This window comes from Eleutherodactylus coqui, chromosome 9, assembly GCF_035609145.1.
Source record: "Eleutherodactylus coqui strain aEleCoq1 chromosome 9, aEleCoq1.hap1, whole genome shotgun sequence".
NCBI lineage: Eukaryota > Metazoa > Chordata > Amphibia > Anura > Eleutherodactylidae > Eleutherodactylus > Eleutherodactylus coqui.
Window position 1 is genome coordinate 83,182,419 of NC_089845.1, and position 16,393 is coordinate 83,198,811.

Below are 16,393 nucleotides of genomic sequence, written 5' to 3' on the forward strand. Positions count from 1 at the left end.
CCCATGAAGATTCCCAGTGAGAGAGTGGACGACCAGTTCAGTTCTGCATGATAAATGTGCTCAAGGGTGACAAGTTGAAGAAGAGCTTTCTTGGAAAGGTAAGCATCTCGTTGAATAGCATGCGTAAAGCTGGCACTTGAAGGGGGCACCCGGATTTGAACCAGGGACCTCTCGATCTGCAGTCGAATGCTCTTCCACTGAGCTATGCCCCCTTGGCTTATGATTGTCCTCACTGGTTCTTAAAAAGTAATGTTCTGAGGAAACCAATTTCTCAAAAGTAAGGATGCTTGTTGAAATCCCTACCAATGAAGATTACCAGCGAGAGAGTGGATGACCAGTTGTGCATGAGAAATGTGCTCAAGGGTAACAAGTTGAAGAAGAGCTTTCTTGGAAAGGTAAGCATATCGTTGAATAGCATGAGTAAAGCTGGCACTTGAAGGGGGCACCCGGATTTGAACCAGGGACCTCTCGATCTGCAGTCGAATGCTCTTCCACTGAGCTATGCCCCCTTGGCTTATGATTGTCCTCACTGGTTCTTAAAAAGTAATGTTCTGAGGAAACCAATTTCTCAAAAGGTAGGATGCTTGTTGAAATCCCTACCAATGAAGATTCCCAGTGAGAGAGTGGACGACCAGTTCAGTATGAGAAATGTGCTCAAGGCTAACAAGTTGAAGAAGAGCTTTCTTGGAAAGGTAAGCATCTTGTTGAATAGCATGAGTAAAGCTGGCACTTGAAGGGGGCACCCGGATTATGAACTAGGGACTTCTTGATCTGCAGTCGAATGCTCTTCCACTGAGCTATGCCCCCTTGGCTTATGATTGTCCTCACTGGTTCTTAAAAAGTAATGTTCTGAGGAAACCAATTTCTCAAAAGTAAGGATGCTTGTTGAAATCCCTACCCATGAAGATTCCCAGTGAGAGAGTGGACGACCAGTTCAGTTCTGCATGATAAATGTGCTCAAGGGTGACAAGTTGAAGAAGAGCTTTCTTGGAAAGGTAAGCATCTCGTTGAATAGCATGAGTAAAGCTGGCACTTGAAGGGGGCACCCGGATTATGAACCAGGGACTTCTTGATCTGCAGTCGAATGCTCTTCCACTGAGCTATGCCACCCCTGGCTTATAACTGTGCTCACTGGTTCTTAAAAAGTAATGTTCTGAGGAAACCAATTTCTCAAAAGTAAGGATGCTTGTTGAAATCCCTACCAATGAAGATGGCCAGTGAGAGAGTGGACAACCAGTTCAGTTCTGCATGAGAAATGTGCTCAAGGGTGACAAGTTGAAGAAGAGCTTTCTTGGAAAGGTAAGCATCTCGTTGGCACTTGAAGGGGGCACCCGGATTTGAACCAGGGACTTCTTGATCTGCAGTCGAATGCTCTTCCACTGAGCTATGCCACCCCTGGCTTATAACTGTGCTCACTGGTTCTTAAAAAGTAATGTTCTGAGGAAACCAATTTCTCAAAAGTAAGGATGCTTGTTGAAATCCCTACCCATGAAGATTCCCAGTGAGAGAGTGGACGACCAGTTCAGTTCTGCATGATAAATGTGCTCAAGGGTGACAAGTTGAAGAAGAGCTTTCTTGGAAAGGTAAGCATCTCGTTGAATAGCATGCGTAAAGCTGGCACTTGAAGGGGGCACCCGGATTTGAACCAGGGACCTCTCGATCTGCAGTCGAATGCTCTTCCACTGAGCTATGCCCCCTTGGCTTATGATTGTCCTCACTGGTTCTTAAAAAGTAATGTTCTGAGGAAACCAATTTCTCAAAAGGTAGGATGCTTGTTGAAATCCCTACCAATGAAGATTCCCAGTGAGAGAGTGGACGACCAGTTCAGTATGAGAAATGTGCTCAAGGCTAACAAGTTGAAGAAGAGCTTTCTTGGAAAGGTAAGCATCTCGTTGAATAGCATGAGTAAAGCTGGCACTTGAAGGGGGCACCCGGATTATGAACTAGGGACTTCTTGATCTGCAGTCGAATGCTCTTCCACTGAGCTATGCCACCCCTGGCTTATAACTGTGCTCACTGGTTCTTAAAAAGTAATGTTCTGAGGAAACCAATTTCTCAAAAGTAAGGATGCTTGTTGAAATCCCTACCAATGAAGATGGCCATAAAAAGTAATGTTCTGAGGAAACCAATTTCTCAAAAGTAAGGATGCTTGTTGAAATCCCTACCCATGAAGATTCCCAGTGAGAGAGTGGACGACCAGTTCAGTTCTGCATGAGAAATGTGCTCAAGGGTGACAAGTTGAAGAAGAGCTTTCTTGGAAAGGTAAGCATCTCGTTGAATAGCATGCGTAAAGCTGGCACTTGAAGGGGGCACCCGGATTTGAACCAGGGACCTCTCGATCTGCAGTCGAATGCTCTTCCACTGAGCTATGCCCCCTTGGCTTATGATTGTCCTCACTGGTTCTTAAAAAGTAATGTTCTGAGGAAACCAATTTCTCAAAAGTAAGGATGCTTGTTGAAATCCCTACCAATGAAGATTACCAGCGAGAGAGTGGATGACCAGTTGTGCATGAGAAATGTGCTCAAGGGTAACAAGTTGAAGAAGAGCTTTCTTGGAAAGGTAAGCATATCGTTGAATAGCATGAGTAAAGCTGGCACTTGAAGGGGGCACCCGGATTATGAACCAGGGACTTCTTGATCTGCAGTCGAATGCTCTTCCACTGAGCTATGCCACCCCTGGCTTATAACTGTGCTCACTGGTTCTTAAAAAGTAATGTTCTGAGGAAACCAATTTCTCAAAAGTAAGGATGCTTGTTGAAATCCCTACCAATGAAGATGGCCAGTGAGAGAGTGGACAACCAGTTCAGTTCTGCATGAGAAATGTGCTCAAGGGTGACAAGTTGAAGAAGAGCTTTCTTGGAAAGGTAAGCATCTCGTTGGCACTTGAAGGGGGCACCCGGATTTGAACCAGGGACTTCTTGATCTGCAGTCGAATGCTCTTCCACTGAGCTATGCCCCCTTGGCTTATGATTGTCCTCACTGGTTCTTAAAAAGTAATGTTCTGAGGAAACCAATTTCTCAAAAGTAAGGATGCTTGTTGAAATCCCTACCCATGAAGATTCCCAGTGAGAGAGTGGACGACCAGTTCAGTTCTGCATGATAAATGTGCTCAAGGGTGACAAGTTGAAGAAGAGCTTTCTTGGAAAGGTAAGCATCTCGTTGAATAGCATGAGTAAAGCTGGCACTTGAAGGGGGCACCCGGATTTGAACCAGGGACCTCTCGATCTGCAGTCGAATGCTCTTCCACTGAGCTATGCCCCCTTGGCTTATGATTGTCCTCACTGGTTCTTAAAAAGTAATGTTCTGAGGAAACCAATTTCTCAAAAGGTAGGATGCTTGTTGAAATCCCTACCCATGAAGATTACCAGTGAGAGAGTGGACGACCAGTTCAGTTCTGCATGAGAAATGTGCTCAAGGGTGACAAGTTGAAGAAGAGCTTTCTTGGAAAGGTAAGCATCTCGTTGAATAGCATGCGTAAAGCTGGCACTTGAAGGGGGCACCCGGATTTGAACCAGGGACCTCTCGATCTGCAGTCGAATGCTCTTCCACTGAGCTATGCCCCCTTGGCTTATGATTGTCCTCACTGGTTCTTAAAAAGTAATGTTCTGAGGAAACCAATTTCTCAAAAGTAAGGATGCTTGTTGAAATCCCTACCCATGAAGATTCCCAGTGAGAGAGTGGACGACCAGTTCAGTTCTGCATGATAAATGTGCTCAAGGGTGACAAGTTGAAGAAGAGCTTTCTTGGAAAGGTAAGCATCTCGTTGAATAGCATGCGTAAAGCTGGCACTTGAAGGGGGCACCCGGATTTGAACCAGGGACCTCTCGATCTGCAGTCGAATGCTCTTCCACTGAGCTATGCCCCCTTGGCTTATGATTGTCCTCACTGGTTCTTAAAAAGTAATGTTCTGAGGAAACCAATTTCTCAAAAGGTAGGATGCTTGTTGAAATCCCTACCAATGAAGATTACCAGCGAGAGAGTGGATGACCAGTTGTGCATGAGAAATGTGCTCAAGGGTAACAAGTTGAAGAAGAGCTTTCTTGGAAAGGTAAGCATATCGTTGAATAGCATGAGTAAAGCTGGCACTTGAAGGGGGCACCCGGATTCATGAACCAGAGACTTCTCGATCTGCAGTCAAATGCTCTTCCACTGAGCTATGCCACCCCTGGCTTATAACTGTGCTCACTGGTTCTTAAAAAGTAATGTTCTGAGGAAACCAATTTCTCAAAAGTAAGGATGCTTGTTGAAATCCCTACCAATGAAGATGGCCAGTGAGAGAGTGGACAACCAGTTCAGTTCTGCATGAGAAATGTGCTCAAGGGTGACAATTTGAAGAAGAGCTTTCTTGGAATGTTAAGCATCTTGTTGAATAGCATAAGTAAAGCTGGCACTTGAAGGGGGCACCTGGATTCATGAACCAGAGACTTCTCGATCTGCAGTCAAATGCTCTTCCACTGAGCTATGCCACCCCTGGCTTATAACTGTGCTCACTGGTTCTTAAAAAGTAATGTTCTGAGGAAACCAATTTCTCAAAAGTAAGGATGCTTGTTGAAATCCCTACCAATGAAGATGGCCAGTGAGAGAGTGGACAACCAGTTCAGTTCTGCATGAGAAATTTGCTCAAGGGTGACAAGTTGAAGAAGAGCTTTCTTGGAAAGGTAAGCATCTCGTTGAATAGCATGAGTAAAGCTGGCACTTAAAGGGGGCACCCGGGTTTGAACCAGAGACTTCTCGATCTGCAGTCAAATGCTCTTCCACTGAGCTATGCCACCCCTGGCTTATAACTGTGCTCACTGGTTGCTATGCCACCCCTGGCTTATAACTGTGCTCACTGGTTCTTAAAAAGTAATGTTCTGAGGAAACCAATTTCTCAAAAGTAAGGATGCTTGTTGAAATCCCTACCAATGAAGATTGCCAGTGAGAGAGTGGACGACCAGTTCCTGTTTAGTTCTGCATCAGAAATGTGCTCAAGGGTGACAAGTTGAAGAAGAGCTTTCTTGGAAAGGTAAGCATCTTGTTGAATAGCATGAGTAAAGCTGGCACTTGAAGGGGGCACCCGGATTATGAACCAGGGACTTCTTGATCTGCAGTCGAATGCTCTTCCACTCAGCTATGCCCCCCCTGGCTTATAACTTGTTGAAATCCCAATTTCTCAGAAGTAAGGATGCTTGTTGAAATCCCTACCAATGAAGATTTCACAGCTTATAACTGTGCTCACTGGTTCTTAAAAAGTAATGTTCTGAGGAAACCAATTTCTCAAAAGGTAGGATGCTTGATGAAATCCCTACCAATGAAGATTCCCAGTGAGAGAGTGGACGACCAGTTCAGTATGAGAAATGTGCTCAAGGCTAACAAGTTGAAGAAGAGCTTTCTTGGAAAGGTAAGCATCTTGTTGAATAGCATGAGTAAAGCTGGCACTTGAAGGGGGCACCCGGATTATGAACCAGGGACTTCTTGATCTGCAGTCGAATGCTCTTCCACTGAGCTATGCCCCCTTGGCTTATGATTGTCCTCACTGGTTCTTAAAAAGTAATGTTCTGAGGAAACCAATTTCTCAAAAGGTAGGATGCTTGTTGAAATCCCTACCAATGAAGATGGCCAGTGAGAGAGTGGACGACCAGTTCCTGTTTAGTTCTGCATGAGAAATGTACTCAAGGGTGACAAGTTGAAGAAGAGCTTTCTTGGAAAGGTAAGCATCTCGTTGAATAGCATGCGTAAAGCTGGCACTTGAAGGGGGCACCCGGATTTGAACCAGGGACCTCTCGATCTGCAGTCGAATGCTCTTCCACTGAGCTATGCCCCCTTGGCTTATGATTGTCCTCACTGGTTCTTAAAAAGTAATGTTCTGAGGAAACCAATTTCTCAAAAGGTAGGATGCTTGTTGAAATCCCTACCAATGAAGATGGCCAGTGAGAGAGTGGACGACCAGTTCCTGTTTAGTTCTGCATGAGAAATGTGCTCAAGGGTGACAAGTTGAAGAAGAGCTTTCTTGGAAAGGTAAGCATCTCGTTGAATAGCATGAGTAAAGCTGGCACTTGAAGGGGGCACCCGGATTTGAACCTGGGACCGGATTTGAACCAGGGACCTCTCGATCTGCAGTCGAATGCTCTTCCACTGAGCTATGCCCCATTGGCTTATGATTGTCCTCACTGGTTCTTAAAAAGTAATGTTCTGAGGAAACCAATTTCTCAAAAGTAAGGATGCTTGTTGAAATCCCTACCAATGAAGATTCCCAGTGAGAGAGTGGACGACCAGTTCTGCATGAGAAATGTGCTCAAGGGTGACAATTTGAAGAAGAGCTTTCTTGGAAAGGTAAGCATCTCGTTGAATAGCATGAGTAAAGCTGGCACTTAAAGGGGGCACCCGGGTTTGAACCAGAGACTTCTCGATCTGCAGTCAAATGCTCTTCCACTGAGCTATGCCACCCCTGGCTTATAACTGTGCTCACTGGTTGCTATGCCACCCCTGGCTTATAACTGTGCTCACTGGTTCTTAAAAAGTAATGTTCTGAGGAAACCAATTTCTCAAAAGTAAGGATGCTTGTTGAAATCCCTACCAATGAAGATTGCCAGTGAGAGAGTGGACGACCAGTTCCTGTTTAGTTCTGCATCAGAAATGTGCTCAAGGGTGACAAGTTGAAGAAGAGCTTTCTTGGAAAGGTAAGCATCTTGTTGAATAGCATGAGTAAAGCTGGCACTTGAAGGGGGCACCCGGATTATGAACCAGGGACTTCTTGATCTGCAGTCGAATGCTCTTCCACTCAGCTATGCCCCCCCTGGCTTATAACTTGTTGAAATCCCAATTTCTCAGAAGTAAGGATGCTTGTTGAAATCCCTACCAATGAAGATTCCCAGTGAGAGAGTGGACGACCAGTTCAGTATGAGAAATGTGCTCAAGGCTAACAAGTTGAAGAAGAGCTTTCTTGGAAAGGTAAGCATCTTGTTGAATAGCATGAGTAAAGCTGGCACTTGAAGGGGGCACCCGGATTATGAACCAGGGACTTCTTGATCTGCAGTCGAATGCTCTTCCACTGAGCTATGCCCCATTGGCTTATGATTGTCCTCACTGGTTCTTAAAAAGTAATGTTCTGAGGAAACCAATTTCTCAAAAGGTAGGATGCTTGTTGAAATCCCTACCAATGAAGATGGCCAGTGAGAGAGTGGACGACCAGTTCCTGTTTAGTTCTGCATGAGAAATGTGCTCAAGGGTGTCAAGTTGAAGAAGAGCTTTCTTGGAAAGGTAAGCATCTCGTTGAATAGCATGAGTAAAGCTGGCACTTGAAGGGGGCACCCGGATTTGAACCTGGGACCGGATTTGAACCAGGGACCTCTCGATCTGCAGTCGAATGCTCTTCCACTGAGCTATGCCCCATTGGCTTATGATTGTCCTCACTGGTTCTTAAAAAGTAATGTTCTGAGGAAACCAATTTCTCAAAAGTAAGGATGCTTGTTGAAATCCCTACCAATGAAGATTCCCAGTGAGAGAGTGGACGACCAGTTCCTGTTTAGTTCTGCATGAGAAATGTGCTCAAGGGTGACAAGTTGAAGAAGAGCTTTCTTGGAAAGGTAAGCATCTCGTTAAATAGCATGAGTAAAGCTGGCACTTGAAGGGGGCACCTGGATTATGAACCAGGGACTTCTTGATCTGCAGTCGAATGCTCTTCCACTGAGCTATGCCCCCCCCCCCCCTGGCTTATGATTGTCCTCACTGGTTCTTAAAAAGTAATGTTCTGAGGAAACCAATTTCTCAAAAGGTAGGATGCTTGTTGAAATCCCTACCAATGAAGATTCCCAGTGAGAGAGTGGACGACCAGTTCAGTTCTGCATGAGAAATGTGCTCAAGGGTGACAATTTGTAGAAGAGCTTTCTTGGAAAGGTAAGCATCTCGTTGAATAGCATGAGTAAAGCTGGCACTTGAAGAGGGCACCCAGATTATGAACCAGGGACTTCTTGATCTGCAGTCGAATGCTCTTCCACTGAGCTATGCCCCCTTGGCTTATGATTGTCCTCACTTCACTGTCAGTTCAGTATGAGAAATGTGCTCAAGGCTAACAAGTTGAAGAAGAGCTTTCTTGGAAAGGTAAGCATCTTGTTGAATAGCATGAGTAAAGCTGGCACTTGAAGGGGGCACCCGGATTATGAACCAGGGACTTCTTGATCTGCAGTCGAATGCTCTTCCACTGAGCTATGCCCCCCCTGGCTTATAACTGTGCTCACTGGTTCTTAAAAAGTAATGTTCTGAGGAAACCAATTTCTCAAAAGGTAGGATGCTTGTTGAAATCCCTACCAATGAAGATTGCCAGTGAGAGAGTGGATGACCAGTTCCTGTTTAGTTCTGCATCAGAAATGTGCTCAAGGGTGACAATTTGAAGAAGAGCTTTCTTGGAAAGGTAAGCATCTCGTTGAATAGCATGAGTAAAGCTGGCACTTGAAGGGGGCACCCGGATCTGAACCAGGGATCTCTCGATCTGCAGTCGAATGCTCTTCCACTGAGCTATGCCCCCTTGGCTTATGATTGTCCTCACTGGTTCTTAAAAAGTAATGTTCTGAGGAAACCAATTTCTCAAAAGGTAGGATGCTTGTTGAAATCCCTACCAATGAAGATGGCCAGTGAGAGAGTGGACGACCAGTTCCTGTTTAGTTCTGCATCAGAAATATGCTCAAGGGTGACAAGTTGAAGAAGAGCTTTCTTGGAAAAGTAAGCATCTCGTTGAATAGCATGAGTAAAGCTGGCACTTGAAGGGGGCACCCGGATTAGAACCAGGGACCTCTCGATCTGCAGTTGAATGCTCTTCCACTGAGCTATGCCCCCTTGGCTTATGATTGTCCTCACTGGTTCTTAAAAAGTAATGTTCTGAGGAAACCAATTTCTCAAAAGGTAGGATGCTTGTTGAAATCCCTACCAATGAAGATGGCCAGTGGACGACCAGTTCCTGTTTAGTTCTGCATCAGAAATGTGCTCAAGGGTGACAAGTTGAAGAAGAGCTTTCTTGAAAAGGTAAGCATCTCGTTGAATAGCATGCGTAAAGCTGGCACATGAAGGGGGCACCCGGATTATGAACCTGGGACTTCTTGATCTGCAGTCGAATGCTCTTCCACTCAGCTATGCCCCCCCTGGCTTATAACTTGTTGAAATCCCAATTTCTCAGAAGTAAGGATGCTTGTTGAAATCCCTACCAATGAAGATTTCACAGCTTATAACTGTGCTCACTGGTTCTTAAAAAGTAATGTTCTGAGGAAACCAATTTCTCAAAAGGTAGGATGCTTGTTGAAATCCCTACCAATGAAGATGGCCAGTGAGAGAGTGGATGACCAGTTCCTGTTTAGTTCTGCATCAGAAATGTGCTCAAGGGTGACAAGTTGAAGAAGAGCTTTCTTGGAAAGGTAAGCATCTCGTTGAATAGCATGAGTAAAGCTGGCACTTGAAGGGGGCACCCGGATTTGAACCAGGGATCTCTCGATCTGCAGTCGAATGCTCTTCCACTGAGCTATGCCCCCTTGGCTTATGATTGTCCTCACTGGTTCTTAAAAAGTAATGTTCTGAGGAAACCAATTTCTCAAAAGGTAGGATGCTTGTTGAAATCCCTACCAATGAAGATGGCCAGTGAGAGAGTGGACGACCAGTTCCTGTTTAGTTCTGCATCAGAAATATGCTCAAGGGTGACAAGTTGAAGAAGAGCTTTCTTGGAAAAGTAAGCATCTCGTTGAATAGCATGAGTAAAGCTGGCACTTGAAGGGGGCACCCGGATTTGAACCAGGGACCTCTCGATCTGCAGTCGAATGCTCTTCCACTGAGCTATGCCCCATTGGCTTATGATTGTCCTCACTGGTTCTTAAAAAGTAATGTTCTGAGGAAACCAATTTCTCAAAAGTAAGGATGCTTGTTGAAATCTCTACCAATGAAGATTCCCAGTGAGAGAGTGGACGACCAGTTCAGTATGAGAAATGTGCTCAAGGCTAACAAGGTGAAGAAGAGCTTTCTTGGAAAGGTAAGCATCTTGTTGAATAGCATGAGTAAAGCTGGCACTTGAAGGGGGCACCCAGATTATGAACCAAGGACTTCTTGATCTACAGTCGAATGCTCTTCCACTGAGCTATGCCCCCTTGGCTTATGATTGTCCTCACTGGTTCTTAAAAAGTAATGTTCTGAGGAAACCAATTTCTCAAAAGGTAGGAGGCTTGTTGAAATCCCTACCAATGAAGATGGCCAGTGAGAGAGTGGACGACCAGTTCCTGTTTAGTTCTGCATCAGAAATGTGCTCAAGGGTGACAAGTTGAAGAAGAGCTTTCTTGGAGAGGTAAGCATCTCGTTGAATAGCATGAGTAAAGCTGGCACTTGAAGGGGGCACCCGGATTTGAACCAGGGACCTCTCGATCTGCAGTCGAATGCTCTTCCACTGAGCTATGCCCCCTTGGCTTATGATTGTCCTCACTGGTTCTTAAAAAGTAATGTTCTGAGGAAACCAATTTCTCAAAAGGTAGGATGCTTGTTGAAATCCCTACCAATGAAGATTCCCAGTGAGAGAGTGGACGACCAGTTCAGTTCTGCATGAGAAATGTGCTCAAGGGTGACAATTTGTAGAAGAGCTTTCTTGGAAAGGTAAGCATCTCGTTGAATAGCATGAGTAAAGCTGGCACTTGAAGAGGGCACCCGGATTATGAACCAGGGACTTCTTGATCTGCAGTCGAATGCTCTTCCACTGAGCTATGCCCCCTTGGCTTATGATTGTCCTCACTTCACTGTCAGTTCAGTATGAGAAATGTGCTCAAGGCTAACAAGTTGAAGAAGAGCTTTCTTGGAAAGGTAAGCATCTTGTTGAATAGCATGAGTAAAGCTGGCACTTGAAGGGGGCACCCGGATTATGAACCAGGGACTTCTTGATCTGCAGTCGAATGCTCTTCCACTGAGCTATGCCCCCCCTGGCTTATAACTGTGCTCACTGGTTCTTAAAAAGTAATGTTCTGAGGAAACCAATTTCTCAAAAGGTAGGATGCTTGTTGAAATCCCTACCAATGAAGATTGCCAGTGAGAGAGTGGATGACCAGTTCCTGTTTAGTTCTGCATCAGAAATGTGCTCAAGGGTGACAATTTGAAGAAGAGCTTTCTTGGAAAGGTAAGCATCTCGTTGAATAGCATGAGTAAAGCTGGCACTTGAAGGGGGCACCCGGATCTGAACCAGGGACCTCTCGATCTGCAGTCGAATGCTCTTCCACTGAGCTATGCCACCCCTGGCTTATAACTGTGCTCACTGGTTCTTAAAAAGTAATGTTCTGAGGAAACCAATTTCTCAAAAGGTAGGATGCTTGTTGAAATGCCTACAAATGAAGATGGCCAGTGAGAGAGTGGATGACCAGTTCCTGTTTAGTTCTGCATGAGAAATGTGCTCAAGGGTGACAAGTTGAAGAAGAGCTTTCTTGGAAAGGTAAGCATCTCGTTGAATAGCATGAGTAAAGCTGGCACTTGAAGGGGGCACCCGGATTTGAACCAGGGACCTCTCGATCTGCAGTCGAATGCTCTTCCACTGAGCTATGCCCCCTTGGATTATGATTGTCCTCACTGGTTCTTAAAAAGTAATGTTCTGAGGAAACCAATTTCTCAAAAGGTAGGATGCTTGTTGAAATCCCTACCAATGAAGATGGCCAGTGAGAGAGTGGACGACCAGTTCCTGTTTAGTTCTGCATCGAAAATGTGCTCAAGGGTGACAAGTTGAAGAAGAGCTTTCTTGGAAAGGTAAGCATCTCGTTGAATAGCATGAGTAAAGCTGGCACTTGAAGGGGGCACCCGGATTATGAACCAGGGACTTCTTGATCTGCAGTCGAATGCTCTTCCACTCAGCTATGCCCCCCCTGGCTTATAACTTGTTGAAATCCCAATTTCTCAGAAGTAAGGATGCTTGTTGAAATCCCTACCAATGAAGATTTCACAGCTTATAACTGTGCTCACTGGTTCTTAAAAAGTAATGTTCTGAGGAAACCAATTTCTCAAAAGGTAGGATGCTTGATGAAATCCCTACCAATGAAGATTCCCAGTGAGAGAGTGGACGACCAGTTCAGTATGAGAAATGTGCTCGAGGCTAACAAGTTGAAGAAGAGCTTTCTTGGAAAGGTAAGCATCTTGTTGAATAGCATGAGTAAAGCTGGCACTTGAAGGGGGCACCCGGATTATGAACTAGGGACTTCTTGATCTGCAGTCGAATGCTCTTCCACTGAGCTATGCCCCCCCCCCCCCCCTGGCTTATGATTGTCCTCACTGGTTCTTAAAAAGTAATGTTCTGAGGAAACCAATTTCTCAAAAGTAAGGATGCTTGTTGAAATCCCTACCCATGAAGATTCCCAGTGAGAGAGTGGACGACCAGTTCAGTTCTGCATGAGAAATGTGCTCAAGGGTGACAAGTTGAAGAAGAGCTTTCTTGGAAAGGTAAGCATCTCGTTGAATAGCATGAGTAAAGCTGGCACTTGAAGGGGGCACCCGGATTATGAACCAGGGACTTCTTGATCTGCAGTCGAATGCTCTTCCACTCAGCTATGCCCCCCCTGGCTTATAACTTGTTGAAATCCCAATTTCTCAGAAGTAAGGATGCTTGTTGAAATCCCTACCAATGAAGATTTCACAGCTTATAACTGTGCTCACTGGTTCTTAAAAAGTAATGTTCTGAGGAAACCAATTTCTCAAAAGGTAGGATGCTTGATGAAATCCCTACCAATGAAGATGGCCAGTGAGAGAGTGGACGACCAGTTCCTGTTTAGTTCTGCATCAGAAATGTGCTCAAGGGTGACAAGTTGAAGAAGAGCTTTCTTGGAGAGGTAAGCATCTCGTTGAATAGCATGAGTAAAGCTGGCACTTGAAGGGGGCACCCGGATTTGAACCAGGGACCTCTCAATCTGCAGTCGAATGCTCTTCCACTGAGCTATGCCACCCCTGGCTCATAACTGTGCTCACTGGTTCTTAAAAAGTAATGTTCTGAGGAAACCAATTTCTCAAAAGGTAGGATGCTTGTTGAAATCCCTACCAATGAATATTGCCAGTGAGAGAGTGGATGATTAGTTCCTGTTTAGTTCTGCATGAGAAATGTGCTCAAGGATGACAAGTTGAAGAAGAGCTTTCTTGGAAAGGTAAGCATCTCGTTGAATAGCATGAGTAAAGCTGGCACTTGAAGAGGGCACCCGGATTATGAACCAGGGACTTCTTGATCTGCAGTCGAATGCTCTTCCACTGAGCTATGCCCCCTTGGCTTATGATTGTCCTCACTGGTTCTTAAAAAGTAATGTTCTGAGGAAACCAATTTCTCAAAAGGTAGGATGCTTGTTGAAATCCCTACCAATGAAGATTGCCAGTGAGAGAGTGGATGACCAGTTCCTGTTTAGTTCTGCATCAGAAATGTGCTCAAGGGTGACAATTTGAAGAAGAGCTTTCTTGGAAAGTTAAGCATCTCGTTGAATAGCATGAGTAAAGCTGGCACTTGAAGGGGGCACCCGGATTTGAACCAGGGACCTCTCGATCTGCAGTCGAATGCTCTTCCTCTGAGCTATGCCCCCTTGGCTTATGATTGTCCTCACTGGTTCTTAAAAAGTAATGTTCTGAGGAAACCAATTTCTCAAAAGGTAGGATGCTTGTTGAAATCCCTACCAATGAAGATTCCCAGTGAGAGAGTGGACGACCAGTTCAGTTCTGCATGAGAAATGTGCTCAAGGGTGACAATTTGTAGAAGAGCTTTCTTGGAAAGGTAAGCATCTCGTTGAATAGCATGAGTAAAGCTGGCACTTGAAGAGGGCACCCGGATTATGAACCAGGGACTTCTTGATCTGCAGTCGAATGCTCTTCCACTGAGCTATGCCCCCTTGGCTTATGATTGTCCTCACTGGTTCTTAAAAAGTAATGTTCTGAGGAAACCAATTTCTCAAAAGGTAGGATGCTTGTTGAAATCCCTACCAATGAAGATTGCCAGTGAGAGAGTGGATGACCAGTTCCTGTTTAGTTCTGCATCAGAAATGTGCTCAAGGGTGACAATTTGAAGAAGAGCTTTCTTGGAAAGGTAAGCATCTCGTTGAATAGCATGAGTAAAGCTGGCACTTGAAGGGGGCACCCGGATTTGAACCAGGGACCTCTCGATCTGCAGTCGAATGCTCTTCCTCTGAGCTATGCCCCCTTGGCTTATGATTGTCCTCACTGGTTCTTAAAAAGTAATGTTCTGAGGAAACCAATTTCTCAAAAGGTAGGATGCTTGTTGAAATCCCTACCAATGAAGATTCCCAGTGAGAGAGTGGACGACCAGTTCAGTTCTGCATGAGAAATGTGCTCAAGGGTGACAATTTGTAGAAGAGCTTTCTTGGAAAGGTAAGCATCTCGTTGAATAGCATGAGTAAAGCTGGCACTTGAAGAGGGCACCCGGATTATGAACCAGGGACTTCTTGATCTGCAGTCGAATGCTCTTCCACTGAGCTATGCCCCCTTGGCTTATGATTGTCCTCACTGGTTCTTAAAAAGTAATGTTCTGAGGAAACCAATTTCTCAAAAGGTAGGATGCTTGTTGAAATCCCTACCAATGAAGATTGCCAGTGAGAGAGTGGATGACCAGTTCCTGTTTAGTTCTGCATCAGAAATGTGCTCAAGGGTGACAATTTGAAGAAGAGCTTTCTTGGAAAGGTAAGCATCTCGTTGAATAGCATGAGTAAAGCTGGCACTTGAAGGGGGCACCCGGATCTGAACCAGGGACCTCTCGATCTGCAGTCGAATGCTCTTCCACTGAGCTATGCCCCCTTGGCTTATGATTGTCCTCACTGGTTCTTAAAAAGTAATGTTCTGAGGAAACCAATTTCTCAAAAGTAAGGATGCTTGTTGAAATCCCTACCCATGAAGATTCCCAGTGAGAGAGTGGACGACCAGTTCAGTTCTGCATGAGAAATGTGCTCAAGGGTGACAAGTTGAAGAAGAGCTTTCTTGGAAAGGTAAGCATCTCGTTGAATAGCATGCGCAAAGCTGGCACTTGAAGGGGGCACCCGGATTTGAACCAGGGACCTCTCGATCTGCAGTCGAATGCTCTTCCACTGAGCTATGCCCCCTTGGCTTATGATTGTCCTCACTGGTTCTTAAAAAGTAATGTTCTGAGGAAACCAATTTCTCAAAAGTAAGGATGCTTGTTGAAATCCCTACCAATGAAGATTCCCAGTGAGAGAGTGGACGACCAGTTCAGTATGAGAAATGTGCTCAAGGCTAACAAGTTGAAGAAGAGCTTTCTTGGAAAGGTAAGCATCTTGTTGAATAGCATGAGTAAAGCTGGCACTTGAAGGGGGCACCCGGATTCATGAACCAGAGACTTCTCGATCTGCAGTCAAATGCTCTTCCACTGAGCTATGCCACCCCTGGCTTATAACTGTGCTCACTGGTTCTTAAAAAGTAATGTTCTGAGGAAACCAATTTCTCAAAAGTAAGGATGCTTGTTGAAATCCCTACCAATGAAGATGGCCAGTGAGAGAGTGGACGACCAGTTCCTGTTTAGTTCTGCATCAGAAATGTGCTCAAGGGTGACAAGTTGAAGAAGAGCTTTCTTGGAGAGGTAAGCATCTCGTTGAATAGCAACTTGTCACCCTTGAGCACATTTCTGATGCAGAACTAAACAGGAACTGGTCGTCCACTCTCTCACTGGCCATCTTCATTGGTAGGGATTTCAACAAGCATCCTTACTTTTGAGAAATTGGTTTCCTCAGAACATTACTTTTTAAGAACCAGTGAGCACAGTTATAAGCCAGGGGTGGCATAGCTCAGTGGAAGAGCATTTGACTGCAGATCGAGAAGTCTCTGGTTCATGAATCCGGGTGCCCCCTTCAAGTGCCAGCTTTACTCATGCTATTCAACAAGATGCTTACCTTTCCAAGAAAGCTCTTCTTCAACTTCCACTGAGCTATGCCCCCTTGGCTTATGATTGTCCTCACTGGTTCTTAAAAAGTAATGTTCTGAGGAAACCAATTTCTCAAAAGTAAGAATGCTTGTTGAAATCCCTACCCATGAAGATTCCCAGTGAGAGAGTGGACGACCAGTTCAGTTCTGCATGAGAAATGTGCTCAAGGGTGACAAGTTGAAGAAGAGCTTTCTTGGAAAGGTAAGCATCTCGTTGAATAGCATGCGCAAAGCTGGCACTTGAAGGGGGCACCCGGATTTGAACCAGGGACCTCTCGATCTGCAGTCGAATGCTCTTCCACTGAGCTATGCCCCCTTGGCTTATGATTGTCCTCACTGGTTCTTAAAAAGTAATGTTCTGAGGAAACCAATTTCTCAAAAGTAAGGATGCTTGTTGAAATCCCTACCAATGAAGATTCCCAGTGAGAGAGTGGACGACCAGTTCAGTATGAGAAATGTGCTCAAGGCTAACAAGTTGAAGAAGAGCTTTCTTGGAAAGG

At 45.0% G+C, this 16,393-nt stretch overlaps 12 non-coding genes across 12 annotated transcripts; all 12 read right to left on the reverse strand.

Moving 5' to 3' along the window:
• Positions 1-140: 140 nt before the first annotated feature.
• Positions 141-212, reverse strand: TRNAC-GCA (transfer RNA cysteine (anticodon GCA)). The gene has a single exon. It is a non-coding gene; the product is annotated as a tRNA-Cys (tRNA).
• A 225-nt stretch (positions 213-437) lies between these two features.
• TRNAC-GCA (transfer RNA cysteine (anticodon GCA)) lies at positions 438-509 on the reverse strand. Its single transcript has one exon. It is a non-coding gene; the product is annotated as a tRNA-Cys (tRNA).
• A 1,116-nt stretch (positions 510-1,625) lies between these two features.
• On the reverse strand, positions 1,626-1,697 carry TRNAC-GCA (transfer RNA cysteine (anticodon GCA)). Its single transcript has one exon. It is a non-coding gene; the product is annotated as a tRNA-Cys (tRNA).
• A 607-nt stretch (positions 1,698-2,304) lies between these two features.
• TRNAC-GCA (transfer RNA cysteine (anticodon GCA)) lies at positions 2,305-2,376 on the reverse strand. The gene has a single exon. It is a non-coding gene; the product is annotated as a tRNA-Cys (tRNA).
• Positions 2,377-3,188: 812 nt separating this feature from the next.
• Positions 3,189-3,260, reverse strand: TRNAC-GCA (transfer RNA cysteine (anticodon GCA)). Its single transcript has one exon. It is a non-coding gene; the product is annotated as a tRNA-Cys (tRNA).
• Positions 3,261-3,490: 230 nt separating this feature from the next.
• On the reverse strand, positions 3,491-3,562 carry TRNAC-GCA (transfer RNA cysteine (anticodon GCA)). The gene has a single exon. It is a non-coding gene; the product is annotated as a tRNA-Cys (tRNA).
• A 230-nt stretch (positions 3,563-3,792) lies between these two features.
• On the reverse strand, positions 3,793-3,864 carry TRNAC-GCA (transfer RNA cysteine (anticodon GCA)). The gene has a single exon. It is a non-coding gene; the product is annotated as a tRNA-Cys (tRNA).
• Positions 3,865-5,730: 1,866 nt separating this feature from the next.
• On the reverse strand, positions 5,731-5,802 carry TRNAC-GCA (transfer RNA cysteine (anticodon GCA)). The gene has a single exon. It is a non-coding gene; the product is annotated as a tRNA-Cys (tRNA).
• A 4,536-nt stretch (positions 5,803-10,338) lies between these two features.
• On the reverse strand, positions 10,339-10,410 carry TRNAC-GCA (transfer RNA cysteine (anticodon GCA)). Its single transcript has one exon. It is a non-coding gene; the product is annotated as a tRNA-Cys (tRNA).
• A 1,053-nt stretch (positions 10,411-11,463) lies between these two features.
• TRNAC-GCA (transfer RNA cysteine (anticodon GCA)) lies at positions 11,464-11,535 on the reverse strand. The gene has a single exon. It is a non-coding gene; the product is annotated as a tRNA-Cys (tRNA).
• Positions 11,536-14,986: 3,451 nt separating this feature from the next.
• Positions 14,987-15,058, reverse strand: TRNAC-GCA (transfer RNA cysteine (anticodon GCA)). Its single transcript has one exon. It is a non-coding gene; the product is annotated as a tRNA-Cys (tRNA).
• Positions 15,059-16,137: 1,079 nt separating this feature from the next.
• On the reverse strand, positions 16,138-16,209 carry TRNAC-GCA (transfer RNA cysteine (anticodon GCA)). The gene has a single exon. It is a non-coding gene; the product is annotated as a tRNA-Cys (tRNA).
• Between the last annotated feature and the right edge of the window lie 184 nt (positions 16,210-16,393).